The sequence below is a fragment of the Lethenteron reissneri genome, chromosome 31 (assembly GCF_015708825.2).
Source record: "Lethenteron reissneri isolate LAM-NWPU_2019-01 chromosome 31, ASM1570882v1, whole genome shotgun sequence".
In the NCBI taxonomy this organism is placed as follows: domain Eukaryota; kingdom Metazoa; phylum Chordata; class Hyperoartia; order Petromyzontiformes; family Petromyzontidae; genus Lethenteron; species Lethenteron reissneri.
The window spans coordinates 4,955,792-4,974,059 of record NC_083809.1 but is presented as its reverse complement, the minus strand read 5'-3'; the positions used below and the strand labels follow the sequence as shown (position 1 = coordinate 4,974,059).

At 47.0% G+C, this 18,268-nt stretch overlaps 1 protein-coding gene across 6 annotated transcripts in view; it reads left to right on the top strand.

Annotated features, from left to right (window-relative positions):
• LOC133349703 (homeobox protein Hox-B3a-like) overlaps positions 1–18,268 on the top strand; it is a 355,311-nt gene that overhangs the window by 278,900 nt on the left and 58,143 nt on the right. The window contains exon 1 of one of the 6 annotated variants that reach the window (XM_061563379.1): positions 1,816–2,145. The exons of 4 other annotated variants lie outside the window; for them this stretch is intronic. The gene's annotated coding sequence lies outside the window, so the exon portion shown is untranslated. Of the gene's footprint in view, positions 1–1,815; positions 2,146–2,212; positions 2,330–18,268 lie in introns of those variants that run through there. One more of the 6 variants, XM_061563377.1, reaches the window with a different exon arrangement.

Here is an 18,268-nt window from a genome sequence, read left to right as displayed (position 1 = left end):
TCTGTTAAAGGCTACACGGGGGATCTTTGTCTTTGTAACCACCACGTATGCCACAGTGCCGGCCTTCATAGGTGCCTACTCGCCAACAGCACTTGCCCGAGTCTGTTAAAGGCTACACGGGGGATCTTTGTCTTTGTAACCACCACGTATGCCACAGTGCCGGCCTTCATAGGTGCCTACTCGCCAACAGCACTTGCCCGAGTCTGTTAAAGGCTACACGGGGGATCTTTGTCTTTGTAACCACCACGTGTGCCGCCGTGCCGGCTTTCATAGGTGGCTACTTGCTAACAGCACTTGCCCCAACAGTCTGTTAAAGGCTACACGGGGGGTCTTTGTCTTTGTAACCTCCTCGTGTGCCACAGTGCCGGCCTTCATAGGTGCCTACTCGCCAACAGCACTTGCCCGAGTCTGTTAAAGGCTACACGGGGGATCTTTGTCTTTGTAACCACCACGTGTGCCGCCGTGCCGGCTTTCATAGGTGGCTACTTGCTAACAGCACTTGCCCCAACAGTCTGTTAAAGGCTACACGGGGGGTCTTTGTCTTTGTAACCCCCTCGTGTGCCACAGTGCCGGCCTTCATAGGTGCCTACTCGCCAACAGCACTTGCCCGAGTCTGTTAAAGGCTACACGGGGGGTATTTGTCTTTGTAACCCCCTCGTGTGCCACAGTGCCGGCCTTCATAGGTGCCTACTCGCCAACAGCACTTGCCCGAGTCTGTTAAAGGCTACACGGGGGATCTTTGTCTTTGTAACCACCACGTGTGCCGCCGTGCCGGCTTTCATAGGTGGCTACTCGCTAACAGCACTTGCCCCAACAGTCTGTTAAAGGCTACACGGGGGATCTTTGTCTTTGTTGTATCAGTACCAACGCCTTGTACAAATCTAGAGGCCTATCGTGGATTAACTTTGATAAACACAGACACACATCCAAGATGAAACACAAGTATCTGGCGATTGCTACTGCTGCTGCGGTGCACACAAAATAACACCAACGCGTTCCGGCGTGTGGTCGTCAAACACTGAAACAATTACATATTATATTAAACGACGTTTCGGGCAATTGGCCTTCTTCATAGCAGCGTCCATATCGAAGTTGATGTTGTGTTTGTTATCGAGAGTAGGTGAAGTGCGTGGATTATTAATGCAATTATACAACTACGTGTACACAATATGAAAAGATTATTGTAACGCAAGTGCTGTAAAGCGAGTAACACCTACGAAAGCCGGTGGCCAACACCACGCCCGACCGCCTTTGTCTCCCTCCGTGGCGATGTTTTTCTACACACCGCACTAGGTGTGTGTGTGTGTGTGTTTAGAAACCCACACGCACGCATTCACGGCTTATTTAAGTTTTAAGGTTGTTGTTTTTTTCGTACATGATAACCATTCACGCGGTGCTTACGATAAAACTTTGCGTTAGAACACCACCACCGATAACTTCACGCGTGTTTACCTTCGAGTCGTCAACGCGGAGACACGGGGAGCCTGGCGGAAGAAGCCGCTGACGATTCGAGAAGAGCTCAGATAGGATGCCGGGCAGTGTCACGACAGCTACCCCCCCCCCCCACCTTCTCTCTCGCACTTACACAAAGACAAAGAACCCCCGTATAGCCTCCACACATTTTTTTCGGGGTGGGGGCAAGTGCTGTTTATGCGAGTAAGTAGCACTTAGGAAGACCGGCACGGCACACCGGGGGGGGGCGAGGTAAGCACCACCACGCCCGGCCGCCTTTGTCTCCCCGACTGGCGATTGTGTTTACACACCGCGCCAGGCACTCGTTTGAGGCTTAGTCGACTTACACACACACACACGCGCGCTGACATAGACACACCACAGGAGCGCTTTCACCCCACCACCATCACTCCTGCGAGCTCGTGAGCGGTAGAAGAAGAAGAAGATGATGAGAGAGCGAGAGAGGGGAGAGAGAGGGGAGAGAGAAGCGAAGGAACTTTAACACCAGCCGGAGTGACACTCCTTTGCCCGAGTGCCATTTTGCGGTCCACAGAAAATCCCAAAAAAGCTCCAACGCGTCTACAACGCTGGCGATGGAGGTAGGATGAGGGGCGGTGTGGGTGCCTATAACCTCTCCCACAACCCCACTCCTCCTTTCCTCCGCACGTGAGGACGAGTGTTCAGAGACGAGAGGTAGGGGAAAAGCACACAGACATACACACAGACACGGCAGAGAGAGAGAGAGAGAGGGGGGAGTGTGTGTGTGTGAGTGTGTGCCAGTGTTGTACGGAATGCAGCGAGCGAGTTTTGAGTTATGGCTTGCGTTGTGTGCGCAAAGCTTGGCGCACGGATTGACAAGTCGCGGAAACGTTAGTCTGTAAGTATCTGAGAACATTAGATAGACAAGGAGAGAGGGGGCGGTGGTGGTGGTACTGTGTGTGTGTGTGTGGTGTACATTGTGTGGAATGTCGTGACACGGAAAGTGAAGACGCGACTTCGCTGAGGTTGTTTGTCTTCGCTCAGGCCGAGCTCTGCTTGCCGTGACAGATTGGCACACGGAGTTGGAACTTAACAGAAGTTGGTAGCCAGGGAGGCGATTCGGACAGAGGGACAGTGCGTAACTCGCGTATGTGTGTGTTTGTTTGTTAGGTGCTCGCTAACAGCACTTGCCCCAACAGTCTGTTAAGGCTATTCGGGGGGACCTTTGTTTTTGTGTTAGGTGTTCGCTAACAGCACTTGCCCCAACATTCTGTCCAGGCTATACGGGGGGCCTTTGTCTTTGTGTTTGTTAGGTGCTCGCTAACAGCACTTGCCCCAACAGTCTGTTAAGGCTATACGGGGGGACCTTTGTCTTTGTGTTAGGTGCTCGCTAACAGCACTTGCCCCAACATTCTGTCCAGGCTATACGGGGGATCTTTGTATTTGTGTGTGTTAGGTGCTCGCTAACAGCACTTGCCCCAACATTCTGTCCAGGCTATACGGGGGATCTTTGTATTTGTGTGTGTTAGGTGCTCGCTAACAGCACTTGCCCCAACATTCTGTCCAGGCTATACGAGGGATCTTTGTCTTTGTGTGTATGTGTTAGGTGCTCGCTAACAACACTTGCCCCAACATTCTGTCCAGGCTATACGGGGGGGGGATCTTTGTCTTTGTGTGTGTGTTAGGTGCTCGCTAACAGCACTTTCCCCAACAGTCTGTTAAGGCTATACGGGACATCTTTGTCTTTGTGTGTGTGTGTTAGGTGCTCGCTAACAACACTTGCCCCAACATTCTGTCAAGGCTATACGGGGGGGAGGGGGGATCTTTGTCTTTGTGTGTTCGGAACAAGTTTGAGTCGCGTGCAGTCGTGGGCCGTGGAAGTTGAACGTGCGCGTGTTGCTCCTGACAGTCGTTGAATTCGCTTGGATCGACACCGATAGAGAGAGACACACACACAGACAGACTGCCAAGAGAGGCGGACAGACACAGACAAGAGGGACAGAGACAGAGGAAGATAGAGACAGAGAGACACACACAGGGGCGAACAGAGACACAGACGGACAGATACAGGGAGGTGTTGAATCGAACACACTTAACTCGCTCCATTGAAAGAGATTCCTCGATGTTTGCCCATCCCCGGAAGTAAGTCGTTATTATATTTATTTAATTGTGTGTGTGATGTGTGTGTGATGTGTGTGTGTGGGGAGCGGTGGTGCAGCGGTTAGCGCACTGCGCTACGAACCCTACGGCCCGAGTTTCGATTCCCGCTCACGGCGAACAACACCGGTGACGATTATCTGAACCGGTCTTGGGCCTCCCCCTAGATCGACTCAGCCTTAAATGAGTACCCGGTGTGGTGTGTAAACATCGCCACTGGGAAGACAAAGGCGGCCGGGCGTGGCGTTGGCCACACCACCCCCTCGTGTGCCGTGCCGGCTTTCATAGGTGCTCGCTAACAGCACTTGCCCCAACAGTCTGTTCAGGCTACACGGGGGATCTTTGTCTTTGTGTGTTTGTCTATGTATGTATAGTTCAAAGCGCACACACACACACAGATAACTCGATGGAAGACACCGCTAGTTGCGTAGAAGTTGTCTGTGTCTATCTGTAACTAACGGATCTTTATTCCACGTGTTTTTGATTATTGTTATCATAACCCCACGATCTTCCTTCTCTTTCATGGCACAAGCACGCGTCGAACTCACGCGTAAGTGTGTGTGTGTAAACATAGTCATACATCGACATGCGTAAATGCGAAGTTTCGGTAAAACGAACTTTGTAGTTTTTTCACCATTACTCTACTTTACACAGAAAACAAAAACATATTTGAAGTTAAATTGATATATGCGCTGACATTAATAATACAAGCGTCCGTCTACGGTATTAAATATATAAATTACATTTCTTCATTATGTTTATTTTATTTATGTTAGTTTTTTAAGTATGATACTGTACAGTATAAAATGCATTGTTTTCAACGTAAATTGTCTTTGTTTACAATAGGAACGGTAAGTCATTAAGTGGTTTATCGTATGACATGGTAAGTTACGAAGGCTGGGAACGCATCCTAGTAGTACCAATGCTAGAAGTGATTCAATATACGATGTTTCAATATACGAACGAAGCTCCAGGAACGCGTCTAATTAGTGTATTTAGGTATTACTGTACCGTGTATAGATGCGTTAAGAATACGCAACTCTGCCGGACAATACAATGTACGATACATCTTATCTTATTCTTCGAGTGAGAGAGTTAGTAAGGAGAGAAGAGGAGAGAGATGAGAGATATAATGGATAGATACATGTAATGTACGCTTACGTATGTACACACGTGCGAACTGACGAACGACGCGTGTGTGTGTACGTACTTGAGCGTACACTTATATGAAAGTCTGCGTTCTAACACAAGGTAGGCCTTACTTATTGAGTGATATAGAAGAAGTAGGTCTTACTGATAGAGATGCGTCTTCTTGCAGCATAGTTAGATGAGAGGTGGGTCTTCTTGATAGTTAGATGAGAGGTGGGTCTTGCTGATAGTTAGATGAGAGGTGGGTCTTACTAATAGTTAGATGAGAGGTGGGTCTTACTGATAGTTAGATAAGAGGTGGGTCTTCTTGATAGTTAGATGAGAGGTGGGTCTTACTGATAGTTAGATGAGAGGTGGGTCTTACTGATAGTTAGATAAGAGGTGGGTCTTCTTGATAGTTAGATGAGAGGTGGGTCTTGCTGATAGTTAGATGAGAGGTGGGTCTTACTAATAGTTAGATGAGAGGTGGGTCTTACTGATAGTTACATGAGAGTTGGGTCTTGCTGATAGTTAGATGAGAGGTGGGTCTTACTAATAGTTAGATGAGAGGTGGGTCTTACTGATAGTTACATGAGAGTTGGGTCTTGCTGATAGTTAGATGAGAGGTGGGTCTTACTAATAGTTAGATGAGAGGTGGGTCTTACTGATAGTTAGATGAGAGGTGGGTCTTACTAATAGTTAGATGAGAGGTGGGTCTTACTGATAGTTACATGAGAGTTGGGTCTTGCTGATAGTTAGATGAGAGGTGGGTCTTACTGATAGTTACATGAGAGGTGGGTCTTACTAATAGTTAGATGAGAGGTGGGTCTTACTAATAGTTAGATGAGAGGTGGGTCTTACTGATAGTTAGATAAGAGGTGGGTCTTGCTAATAGTTAGATGAGAGGTGGGTCTTGCTGATAGTTAGATGAGAGGTGGGTCTTACTAATAGTTAGATGAGAGGTGGGTCTTACTGATAGTTAGATAAGAGGTGGGTCTTACTAATAGTTAGATGAGAGGTGGGTCTTGCTGATAGTTAGATGAGAGGTGGGTCTTACTGATAGTTAGATAAGAGGTGGGTCTTCTTGATAGTTAGATAAGAGGTGGGTCTTACTGATAGTTAGATGAGAGGGAGGTCTTGCTAATATTTAGATAAGAGGTGGGTCTTACTGATAGTTAGATGAGAGGTGGGTCTTACTGATAGTTAGATAAGAGGTGGCTCTTCTTGATAGTTAGATGAGAGGGAGGTCTTGCTAATATTTAGATAAGAGGTGGGTCTTACTGATAGTTAGATGAGAGGGAGGTCTTACTGATAGTTAGATGAGAGGGAGGTCTTGCTAATAGTTAGATGAGAGGGAGGTCTTGCTAATATTTAGATAAGAGGTAGGTCTTACTGATAGAGAAGAAGGAGGTCTTACTGATAGTTAGATGAGAGGGAGGTCTTACTGATAGTTAGATGAGAGGGAGGTCTTGCTAATAGTTAGATGAGAGGGAGGTCTTGCTAATATTTAGATAAGAGGTAGGTCTTACTGATAGAGAAGAAGGAGGTCTTACTGATAGTTAGATAAGAGGGAGGTCTTACTAATAGAGTAACGAGGTAGGTCTGCAGTCACGAAAGCTTTAAATCAAGATGCAGGTCTGATAGAGTTAAGAGGTAGGCCTTACTGATAGAGTGAAGAGATGATGATGATGATGAGAGAGAAAGAGAGAAAGGACCACCGTGGGTCCCTGTTACTCGCGATTCGCTTCTAATGAGCGGCCTCCTTGACGCCGCTGAGTTTGGTCGTGTTTCTTCTGCCGTGCCGAGGTCACCGCGACTGCGACTTTGAGCGAAGCGTCAATCGCATCGCAGCCATCTGGTGCCGCGCTACAGCTGGTGTCTCGTGAATGTTGGCAATCAGTTCGAAGGGCCGGCGTGCGTGAGGCTTTAAACAACAGGGAGGAGGAGGAGGAGGGGAAAAAACTAATATATAAATATATAGGATATTGTTTTGTGGGGTAGTCTCTTTTAAAAAAAAAATATATTCAGCTTAAGTTGGCTAGTCAGCCAAGCCAACCAGCATGGTGTTGATTTATGGTGGTGAATTGAGAGAGGGGGGGGGGGGGAATGAAGTTTGATGGTTTGTAGGGGCACACGCCGCGTTTGTCGGCTGATGGGGTGGTTGATGGTTGCTGGCACTAACTTGTGGTGATCATGATGATGTTGTTGTTGTTGATTCTTGGTGGTGGTGGTGGTGAAGGTGATGATGGTGGAGATGATGATGGCGGTAGAGGCCCTACGTGGGGTGATGTTCGTGCGGATGGTGATTTTAAACACGGTGATGATGATTGATGATATTTATTTAGCGGTGATTCTCATGGTGAAGATGACGGTGGTATCAGAGCGGTGGTGTAGTAGTTAGCGCTACTAACCCGGCCATCCCGAGTTCGACTCCCGTTCACGGCCAACACCGGTGACGATTATCTGCACCGGTCCTGGGCTTCCCCTAGGTCGACTACTTTACGTATCGAAACATTTGCAAGTGTAGTGTGTGTGTGTCGACTCAGCCTCAAACGAGTACCTGGCGCGGTGTCTAAAAACATCGGCACTAGGGAGACAAAGGCGGTCGGGCGTGGTGCTGGCCACCCACCACCTCGTGTGCCGTGCCGGCCTTGATATGTGCTCGCTTTGCAGCACTTGCCCCAGCAGTCTGTGAAGGCTATACCGGGGGGGGGGTGGGATCTTTGTCTTTTTTTTCGGCCTCCGTGGTGATGGTGATGGTTAACTGGTGGTGATTATGATGATTACGCGGAATGGTATTGGGGTGCCTCGTGATGATGGCTTACCTTGTGATGATGGTTAACTGGTGGTGATTATGATGATTACGCGGATGGCATTCGGGTGCCTCGTGATGATGGTTTACCTTGTGATGATGGTTAAACTGGTGGCGATGATGATGATTATGCGGATGGCATTCGGGTGCCTCGTGATGATGGTTTACCTTGTGATGATGGCGACACACTGCCGTGATGGTGTGAATTACAACCCGACCGACGACGACGACGACGATGATGATGTAGCAAGGATAATGATCGTAAACCATGCCGGTTACACGGTGCAAAAGGCAGGCGAGCAGAGCAGCGATGTTTGTAACGGCTCCGTCGGGATCTATACATGAGCCCCTTTAAGCACGTGGGAGCCGCTTATTAATGGGGAAATAACGCGAGTTTATGGGTCGTAAAGTTCGGCGCCACGATCCCTCCTCTTATTTGTCACCGCTTTACTGGAAAGCGCCGGGCAGGTGAATGGGGCGATAATGAATTCGGGAACTCCCGCGCGCGTGCAGTCTGTGGGTTGCGCGCGTGAGTGCGCCTGTGTGTCTGTGTGTGTATCTGTGTGTGTGTCTCTGTGTGTCTATGTGTGTGTCTGTGTGTGTGTCTGTGTGTGTTTTTGTGTCTGTGTGTGTGTCTGTGTGTATGTGTGTGTGTCTGTGTATCTGTGTGTGTGTCTGTGTCCGTGTGTGTGTGTCTGTGTGTGTCTGTGTGTGTCTCTGTGTGTGTCCGTGTGGGGGGGGGGCGGTAGTGTAGTGGTTAGCGCGCTGCGAACCCGGCGACCCGAGTTCGATTCCCGCTCACGGCCAACACCAAGTGGCGATTATCTGAACCGGTCCTGGGCCTCCCCTAGGTCGACTCGGCATCAAATCAGGAGCTTGTGCGATGTGTAAACATCGCCACTGGGGAGACAAAGGCGGCCGGACGTGGTGTTGGCCACCCACCCCCTCGTGTGCCACAGTGCCGGCCGTCATAGGTGCTCGCTAACAGCACTTGCCCCAACAGTCTGTGCAGGCTATACGGGGGATCTTCATCTTGTATGTTTGTGTGTGTGTCAATTAATGTGCCTCTATGTGTGCACGTGTATCTTCGTCATTTCATTGCTCTTGTCATTGCAAATGTTTGGTGGTTAGAATTGCTCTTCGACGTACCCGGTGAGTGAGCGTAAGCAACAACGAAAACTCAACAACAATACAAACTCTAATTGTCGCGTTACATCTTCATACACGTGGCTATTTAATTTCCCTTCACTTGCGTCGGGTGGTGGAGGGCCTTGACGACTGCACACATTCGGTCAGATCGTTTCGTGGCCTAACTCCAAAATCGAGAATGATTCCTAACGTTGTCTTCGTGTTTCTATGTTGCGTGTATTTGTTTGATGTGGGTATGTGCCACATGTGTGAACGTTTGTAGAGCATGTATGTTGGACTTCTTTCGCACCGTACGTAGCGAACCGTGCTAATCGGAGGTGCCGGGAAGGAAACAGATTAAACATCATCCCGCATATCATCATCATCATTATCCGCACATCATCCGTATATGTAAGTATGTATGTTGGGCTTCTTTCGCACCGTACGTAGCGAACCGTGCTAATCGGAGGTGCCGGGAAGGAAAACAGATTAAACATCATCCCGCATATCATCATCATCATCATTATCCGCACATCATCCGTACATGTAAGTATGTATGTTGGACTTCTTTCGCACCGTACGTAGCGAACCGTGCTAATCGGAGGTGCCGGGAAGGAAAACAGATTAAACATCATCCCGCATATCATCATCATCATTATCCGCACATCATCCGTACATGTAAGTATGTATGTTGGACTTCTTTCGCACCGTACGTAGCGAACCGTGTTAATCGGAGGTGCCGGGAAGGGAAACAGATTAAACATCATCCCGCATATCATCATCATCATTATCCGCACATCATCCGTATATGTAAGTATGTATGTTGGACTTCTTTCGCACCGTACGTAGCGAACCGTGCTAATCGGAGGTGCCGGGAAGGGAAACAGATTAAACATCATCCCGCATATCATCATCATCATCATTATCCGCACATCATCCGTACATGTAAGTATGTATGTTGGACTTCTTTCGCACCGTACGTAGCGAACCGTGCTAATCGGAGGTGCCGGGAAGGAAAACAGATTAAACATCATCCCGCATATCATCATCATCATCATTATCCGCACATCATCCGTACATGTAAGTATGTATGTTGGGCTTCTTTCGCACCGTACGTAGCGAACCGTGCTAATCGGAGGTGCCGGGAAGGGAAACAGATTAAACATCATCCCGCATATCATCATCATTATCCGCACATCATCCGTACATGTAAGTAGGCCTCGGCAAGGTAAGGTAAAAGGTCAAAAGCAACGAGCCTACCTTTTACCCTACCCTTTACCCTTACCCCTTGGCATGTCGACACTTTTAGCCTTTGCCTTTACACTTTTACCCGGTAAAAAGGGTACAATTACCTTACCTTGCCGAGGCCTACATGTAAGTATGTATGTAGAACTTTTTTCGCACCGCACATAGCCACCCGTGCTAATCGGAGGTGCCGGGAAGGACAACAACCCAAACACAAAAGGCAGCTCAAAAGAAATCCCATTATCATCATCATCAGCATCCGCATCTGCACATCATCATCATCCACACGTTGACGAACAGCCAGAGTGCTGTTGGTGGTGGACATTGCACGGTCGAGGAAGGGGTCTTCCCCGGTGTCCAGGGGTGTCCTGCGTCACCCAGCCTACGAGACAGACAGAGAGATACGCAGAGAGGGGTTGGTGGACATCGCAAACTCAACGCAGCACCAGGCCCCGAGAGACTGAACAACTCTCCCGCACCTCCGCTATCTCCATGCCCTCCAGCTTGCAGGCATGGCGCGCATGGCCCCGCGATTGAAGTCAATTGGCTCGACTCTTAAATCAACGCGCCACTTATTTGTCAACTCTTTCCGTTATCATCCCCCTCTCTCTCTCTCTTTGTTTGTGTGCAATGGGGACCGGTCTGTTGAGGCTACCTACGCGTGGATTTATGTTGTTGTCTTTGTAACGGGGAGTGGTGGTGGTGTGGTGAGGTTAAAGCGCCGCTCACGGCCACCAGCAACGACGATTACTTGAATGGGTTATGGGCCTCCACTAAGTTGGCTCGGCCTCAAATGAGTACCAGGTGAGATGTATTATTATTTTTAATTGATTTTGCCAGGCAAGGCTTCACTGAGCTATGTAGCTGCTTTTCAGTAGCGACCTGGCCGCAAATAATAGCTCAACGTAGTGGCTTGTCACATGGAAATGTGTCTCCTCTAAACGCGTGATGTTGATTCTAAATGTGGAGGGGAAAATCGGAGGATCCGGAGAAAAATCCACGCGACCACGGGGGGAGAGAGACACGCAAACTCCAAATATACAGCAGCAGCAGGCGTCAGAGTCGTGATCGAACCCACGACCTCATGCATACCAGGCGAGGTAGTTAACATTTCGCCACCGTGGCACCCCAAACATGCACAATCATTGTGTATTATTAGTTTCCGCTGAGTCGACCTAGGGGGCAGCCAAGCCAGATTTATATTTCAATGTCTAATGATCATAGACAAACATCGGAGTCGGGTTTATTTAATTAACCACACACGGACACAGACACAGATAAAAGACAAAGACACACAGAAACAGATATATATATACGGATACAGAGACATACACAGACGCAGATAAACGCATACAGATACACACCACACAGATAAACACACATATCCAAAGACACATACACAGACAGATACATAGACACAAAAATGCAGACAGATACACACAGACGCGTACACAGATACATAAACACACAGAAATGTGTACAAAGTGCAGTGTGCTAACCACTGCGCCACCGCTCCCACCCACTATGCTAATTACAATGATGAATATTGAGCAATCACCATCACCATCATCGTAAAAATGTAAACAGGGGAAATGTTTTACAGTCTCTTGTAAGTGAAAGCCTTTTTCACAGACTCGAGCTGAGATTATAAATCATTGTGCTCGGGGTATTTATAGCTTCGTGGGGAGGGGGTGGTGGGGGAGGTGGTGGTGGGTAGATGTCTAATGTTGTGGGGAGCGGTGGCGCAGTGGTTAGCGCGCCGCACTTCGAACCTGAACACCCCCGAGTTCGATTCCCGCGCACGACCAATAACAGTGGCGAATATTTGAACCCGTCCTTGGGCACCCCCCCTCCCACCCCACCAGGTCCACTCAGCCTCAAACGAGTAACCTAATGCGCTGCGTGTCAAAACATCAGCACTGGGGAGACAAAGGCGGCCGGTCGTGGTTGCTGGCCAACCCATCCCTCTTAGGTGCTGCTCGCTGGGAACACTTTGCTCCCAGCCCCCCAAATCTAGGACGGGCTGTGCAAGGCGACACACGGGAGGGACCCTCTCTGTCTTTGATGTCGAATCATGTTTAGATCACGTGACGCCTTGGGTGGCGGCGGGGGTGAGGGGAGGGGGGGTGAGGGGAGGGGGGGTGAGGGGAGGGGGGTGAGGGGAGGGGGGTGAGGGGAGGGGGCTAGGGGGGTGAGGGGAGGGGGCTAGGGGGGTGAGGGGAGGGGGCTAGGGGGGTGAGGGGAGGGGTCGAGGGGGGGTGAGGGGAGGGGGCGAAGGGGGATGAGGGGAGGGGCGAGGGGGGCGAGGGGGGTGAGGGGAGGGGGCGACTGTAAGGTTGGGGAAGGGGGAATGTCAAAGCATGTTTGGATCACGTGACGCCTTGGGGGGGGAGGAGAGGATGGGGGGGTAACTGTAAGAATGGGGGCGGCTGGGGGGGCATCACGTGATGCCTTTGTGGTGGGGGGGGCTGGTCGGGGATGGAGGGGAGGGGCAACTGTACAGATTTTGGGGGGGGGGGGGGGTTGTGTTTGGGTCACGTGACTCCCTTTGAAAAGGGGTTTCCCTGCGGAACGAAGTCGTCTAGTTGATGGCTCCACCCCCCACCCCACTCAGCGATGTCCACGTTACTATGGCCCGGGGCTGGGTCGAGGTGATTTCTCGGGGTTGGGTTGGGTGGGGTGGGGCAGGGGATGCCCCGCACTGATTGGACGAGGCGTCGAGCGCACTACTTTGATGTGCGAGGGCGCGGAAGGAGACGGCGCCTGCGTCGCGTGGTGACGCGTCCCGTGAATCGCGTCGCGTTCGTATCAATCCGAGGCCATGCCGAGATCATTGTAGACTTGTAGAGGTCGTGTTATTATGATTAGTGTTGTAATTTTTAATGCGTTACTGCTAATACTAGCATGTAGACTTCGTGTTCAGGATAGTGTAGTATTTTCGTTATTTTATAATGATTTAGCGATGATTGACGATGCTGATAATTTGGACAATTGCGGATTGTTTTAATGTAAACAATGAGGTTTAGAACGATTGTGAATGGAGTGGATGTTCGTGTCGATAACGATGGTTATTGATGGTGGTGGTGGTTATTACATTCTTATTAATCACAAGACATTCGATTGAAAATTACGGGAATTAATTTTAGTATTGATACTTCTAATATGATGATGTTGATTATTATTTAATTAACGTTAGGAAGCGAAATTAATTGCACACAATGATAATTCTAGATTTGAAGCTTTCGTGACTGCAAGGATTCATATTCTTAGGTTTTTTCGGTAAAGTCACGTAGGTAAAACATTACTTTTATTAATTTTAATGTTTTACCTACCTGACTTTACCGAAAAAACCTAAGAACACAATGTTAGTTTTTGATGAAAATACTGCTGATGAATATTTCACTTGGTAGGAGGAAGGATGCTGGGTTGTAGATTACTTTCATTGAGGTTCTCTTACATTAAGACGACAAGAATCCTTATGATGACGATGATTGAATATAACATCATCTGTAGTGAGGAAGCAATAAGAAATGTTAATTCATATATCATTTGACATGATGATGTTATGAGATGGTGGTGGTGATGCTGCTTATTCGGATTTAAATAAAATAAAAATTACATGAATAACTATGATTGGTATCACACTACTGATGACAGGATGGAGATGTTGAAACCACGCCGTTAAATTTGTTGCTGCAACAATCGATTACACAATCAAATTGATAATTGTCATAATTGACCTCGATACACTTAGCTAGGAACACGTGGAGCTGGAATATCTCGTTTTTCCACTGATGGCAAAGGGCGATGATCATGCTATTGCGTACATCAATCAATCCTTTATTTCTATACCACTATCTTGTGCAAAAGAGGCAATTCAAAGTGCTGTACAGATCAAATAAAAACGTTAAAAGACTAGAGCGTAACAACGAAAGCAATTTCTATACAAAAAAATGCATCATAATGAATTGCAATCGAATGCGTATTTTAAAAAATAACACTACAAAATTATCTTAAGTAAACAGCAAGTTTTAAATGGTTAGTTTTTAGATCTATATCGGCAGCATCAGCAATGAAACATCAGCCCTTACCAATCACCTGAAGACGGCTGCTTGCGTTGTGGCCGAAACGTCGTGAGAATTGTATTTTATTGTGTTTTATTTTTATTATTTTATTTCCCTTCTACGTGACTTTACCGAAAGAACCAAGAAGAAGAATCATTGGGTTCTTGCGAGCCTGGCTGATGATGATGAGGCACCAATCGTCGAAACCGGTCCAAAGTTTTCCACGTGTGCGTTGAACCGATGTCGCTGAAATTATGCACTCCCACAGACGCCGATGAGATGTGCAAACCATATACAGCGATTTAAAGCTTTCGTGACTGCAGGGATTCATATTATTGGTTCTTTCGGTAAAGTCACGTAGAAGGGAAATAAAGTAATAAAAATTAAACATAATAAAATATTGTTTTATTATGTGTTATTTTTATTATTTTATTACTTCCCTTCTACGTGACTTTATTTTTTATTATTTTATTACTTCCCTTCTACGTGACTTTACCGAAAGAACCAAGAAGATAATGTAAGTATATATTATTTTATAAATATATATATATATTTTTTTCCCTATATTATTTTATAAATATAGATTTTTTTTATATTATTTTATTTCCTTTCTACGTCACTTTACCGAAAGAACCAATAATATACACAGTGATGTCTATGTTTCATGCAGAGACAGATCACGGGAAGGAAGCGAAGCCGTTGCGTTTTCATCTCGTTACTGTTCATCTGCACGGCCGAGCTCCTCATGATGAGTTCTACTCCCGTGCGTGATGATGATGATGATTATGATGACGACAGCAGCAGCAATGGTGGTTCAGGATCTCGATGTCGAGTTCTGCTGCTGCTGCTGCTGCTACTCGCCACCACGACGAGAGGGCTTCAGCAGAGAGAGAGAGTTCGTGTCGTGTCGCTCTTCCTCCTCCTCTGTTGAAGCAGCGCAGACCACCACAGTGGGTTCACTGTGCGGTCCGTAGCTGGCGGGTTGCATGTCCACGGTTGCATCGCTATGGCTGGCGTCTTGAATCTATCTCTAGGAACCACTATGAGTGTCCATGTGTCTATGAAAAAATAATAGGTTTCACCCTTTCTGGGAATACAACAGGTGTTACGATATTCCAACACCAAATGGAAACCTTTTGCAAGGAATCATGCCCGCATTAACCACACAGTACTTGTGGTGAACATGCAAACAAAACAAACACATGCTCTGATAATAGATGGACATTTCCTTTGAAACTGATTGGCCAACACCAGAGACAGCCTCGTTCTTCAAGGGCCTCGTCTCACCACCAGTGCGAGACCAGAGAACGCCAAAAGACAATCAGTAGAGCATCACCAACACTTGCATTTGTACAATGACGATGCCAGTGTTGCTGCTGCTGCTGCTTCGTTAGCAGTGATGCACAAGCATAAATAAGACCAATAATTCAATGCATTCGCCAATACTACTGCGCGTGTGTGTGTCTTTACAATAAAATAAAAATGTAATCAACGACGTTTCGGGAAATGACCCTCCTTCAGAGCATATACATGAAGAAGGATCATTGCCCGAAACGTCTTTTATTATATATACGTTTACCCGTTCAAGGCCACACAGTGTTGTTGTTTCGATGTAAAGCTTTCGTGACTGCAGGGATTCATCTTCTTGGTTCTTTCGGTAAAGTCACGTAGAATGGAAATAATAAAATAATAAAAATAAAACGTCATAAAATAATTCTCACGACGTGTCGGCCACAACGCAAGCAGCCGTCCTCAGGTGGAGAACAGGTCTGAGAGTGTGTCTCTCTCTGTCTTCTCGACAGACCTGTTCTCCACCTGAGGATGGCTACTTGCGTTGTGGCCGAAACGTCGTGATACATTATTTTATTATGTTTTATTGTTATTATTTTATTATTTCCATTCTACGTGACTTTACCGAAAGAACCAAGAAGAAGTTGTTGTTGTTGTTGTTGTTGTGCACACGGGACATGTTGAGTTGTTGGTTGTGGTTGTTCACCTCCACAGCCTAACGGAGCGACATCTGCAGCAGCAGAGTAATGCGTTTAATATTCCGCGCGTGCTCCGTAAGCTAGGGACACACAAAAGGCTGCGGTGGAACGGTCGAGGAGACGCGGGTTAATGGCTAACCTCGGCAATAAATAGAAACCAAACTGGGCCATTGAAGGGTGATCGACCAAGTATTCCATTCACTCGTTTCAACTTAATTACACATCATGCCATGCTGAGCCAGGGAAAGATCTCCCTCTCTGTCTCTCTGTGTGTGTGTCTCTGTGTGTCTCTCTCTGTGTGTGTCTCTCTCTGTGTGTCTCTCCCTCTCTGTGTCTCTCCCTCTCTGTCTCTCTCTGTGTCTCTGTGTGTCTCTCTCTGTGTGTCTCTCTCTGTGTCTCTCTCTGTGTGTCTCTCTCTGTGTGTGTCTCTCTCTGTGTGTCTCTCCCTCTTTGTCTCTGTGTGTGTGTGTCTCTGTGTGTCTCTCTCTGTGTGTGTCTCTCTCTGTGTGTGTCTCTCTCTGTGTGTGTCTCTCTCTGTGTGTCTCTCCCTCTCTGTGTCTCTCCCTCTCTGTCTCTCTGTGTGTCTCTCTCTGTGTGTGTCTCTCTCTGTGTGTCTCTCCCTCTCTGTGTCTCTCCCTCTCTGTCTTTCTGTGTGTGTTTCTCTTTGTCTCTCTGCTGTGTGTCTCTCTCTGTGGCTCTCCCTCTCTGTCTCTCTGTTTGTCTCTCTCTCTGCTGTGTGTGGACAGTTCCGCAATACACAGACACGATGACACAAGTAGACAATATATCAGAATCAGAATATTTATTTAGACTGGAGGAATCAGATGAGCTATTAAGCTTTTGTTCACAGATGTCCACTAGTCAAAGACGTCCAGATATGCGTCCAACTACTTCAACATATCTGCCCCTGAATATATAACAATAAATAAAGGTATAAAAAAATGTAAACACGTCCCATCAGCCACACGAGTGCCTTGCGGGAGTGCATAAGGATCCATTTAGATATACGAACACTGAACATCAGCAGAATCGCAATGCTTGATGGCTCGCTTGAGTCATTGTTGGTCAACTGCACGGTGTGATATATGCACGGAGCCTCTGATTTAATATATGGACACTTAGTTGGACGCAGAATTATAGAACACACAACGCAAAATAATCTAAATATTATATACGCGCAGGCATAAAGACAGACAGACCGACAGAGATACACAGACGGACAGAGATACACAGACGGACAGAGATACACAGAGATACACAGATACACAGACACACAGAGATACACAGACGGACAGAGATACACAGACGGGATGGATTGTGACTCGAGCGAGAGGATCACGCTGGCCTTGGGGAGGTGTTCATCCAGCAGTGGATTGACGGAGCTTTACCCCCTCGCTTTGCACTGCTTTTAGCGTCACACTCGTACGCAACTTATACGATAATATCAGAATCAGAATATGTATCTATTGGTACTGGAGGAATCCGATGAGCTATTCAGTAGAGATATTTTTCCCCCACAGATGTCCAGTCGGGACACGGGGTCAGAACGTAGCAACAACAGACAATACAACAAACACGATTTGAGTGAAAAGTATAGGAACGGTAAAAACAAATATAAAAAAAAAATGCAATTAAAACGAAACTAGTTTTTTTTTTCTTACAAGGTACAGCCCACTGAGGCATTCACTTATTTTTTCAGAAGCTACCTGGTCCACAAAATGATAACGAAACAATGTAGCGTATCATGTGGACATTTATCGCAGCAAAATAGTTTAAATAATCTCGATAAACCCGAGTTATGCTATAAAACGTGGTTGTCATGTCCGACTTTAGCAAAGCGAAACAAACTCGACACATTCGTCGATAACACTACGTGGCCTTAAAAGTGTAAAATGTATAATCACGTGACGTTTCGGGCAACGAGCCTTCTTCAGAGCACATGAAGGTAACCAATGTTTTTAAAACATATTTTCCCACATGGGTCCCGTTAGAAGCTCACGCGAAATTAAAACGATTACAATTATTTATCCCTTCTAAAACACTGTTGGTACTACATCGATCACTAAACAACAGCTGCACTGCATATAGCTGTCTAGATATAGACAGATTTACGATAATCACCAGATTATACTCGTAGGCCTTCGCGACCAATAGTATCCATAGGTTTTTTTGTTGTTGTAAATATCGTGGGTTTACTCTCCAACACACCAGTGTGCTGAACTAGTAACCTTACGAATTGTCTGTGTCGGGTGGTGGCGGGTTTAACGACACATTTATATATTCACGTGATTTAACCCAAAAAATCTCAATTATGG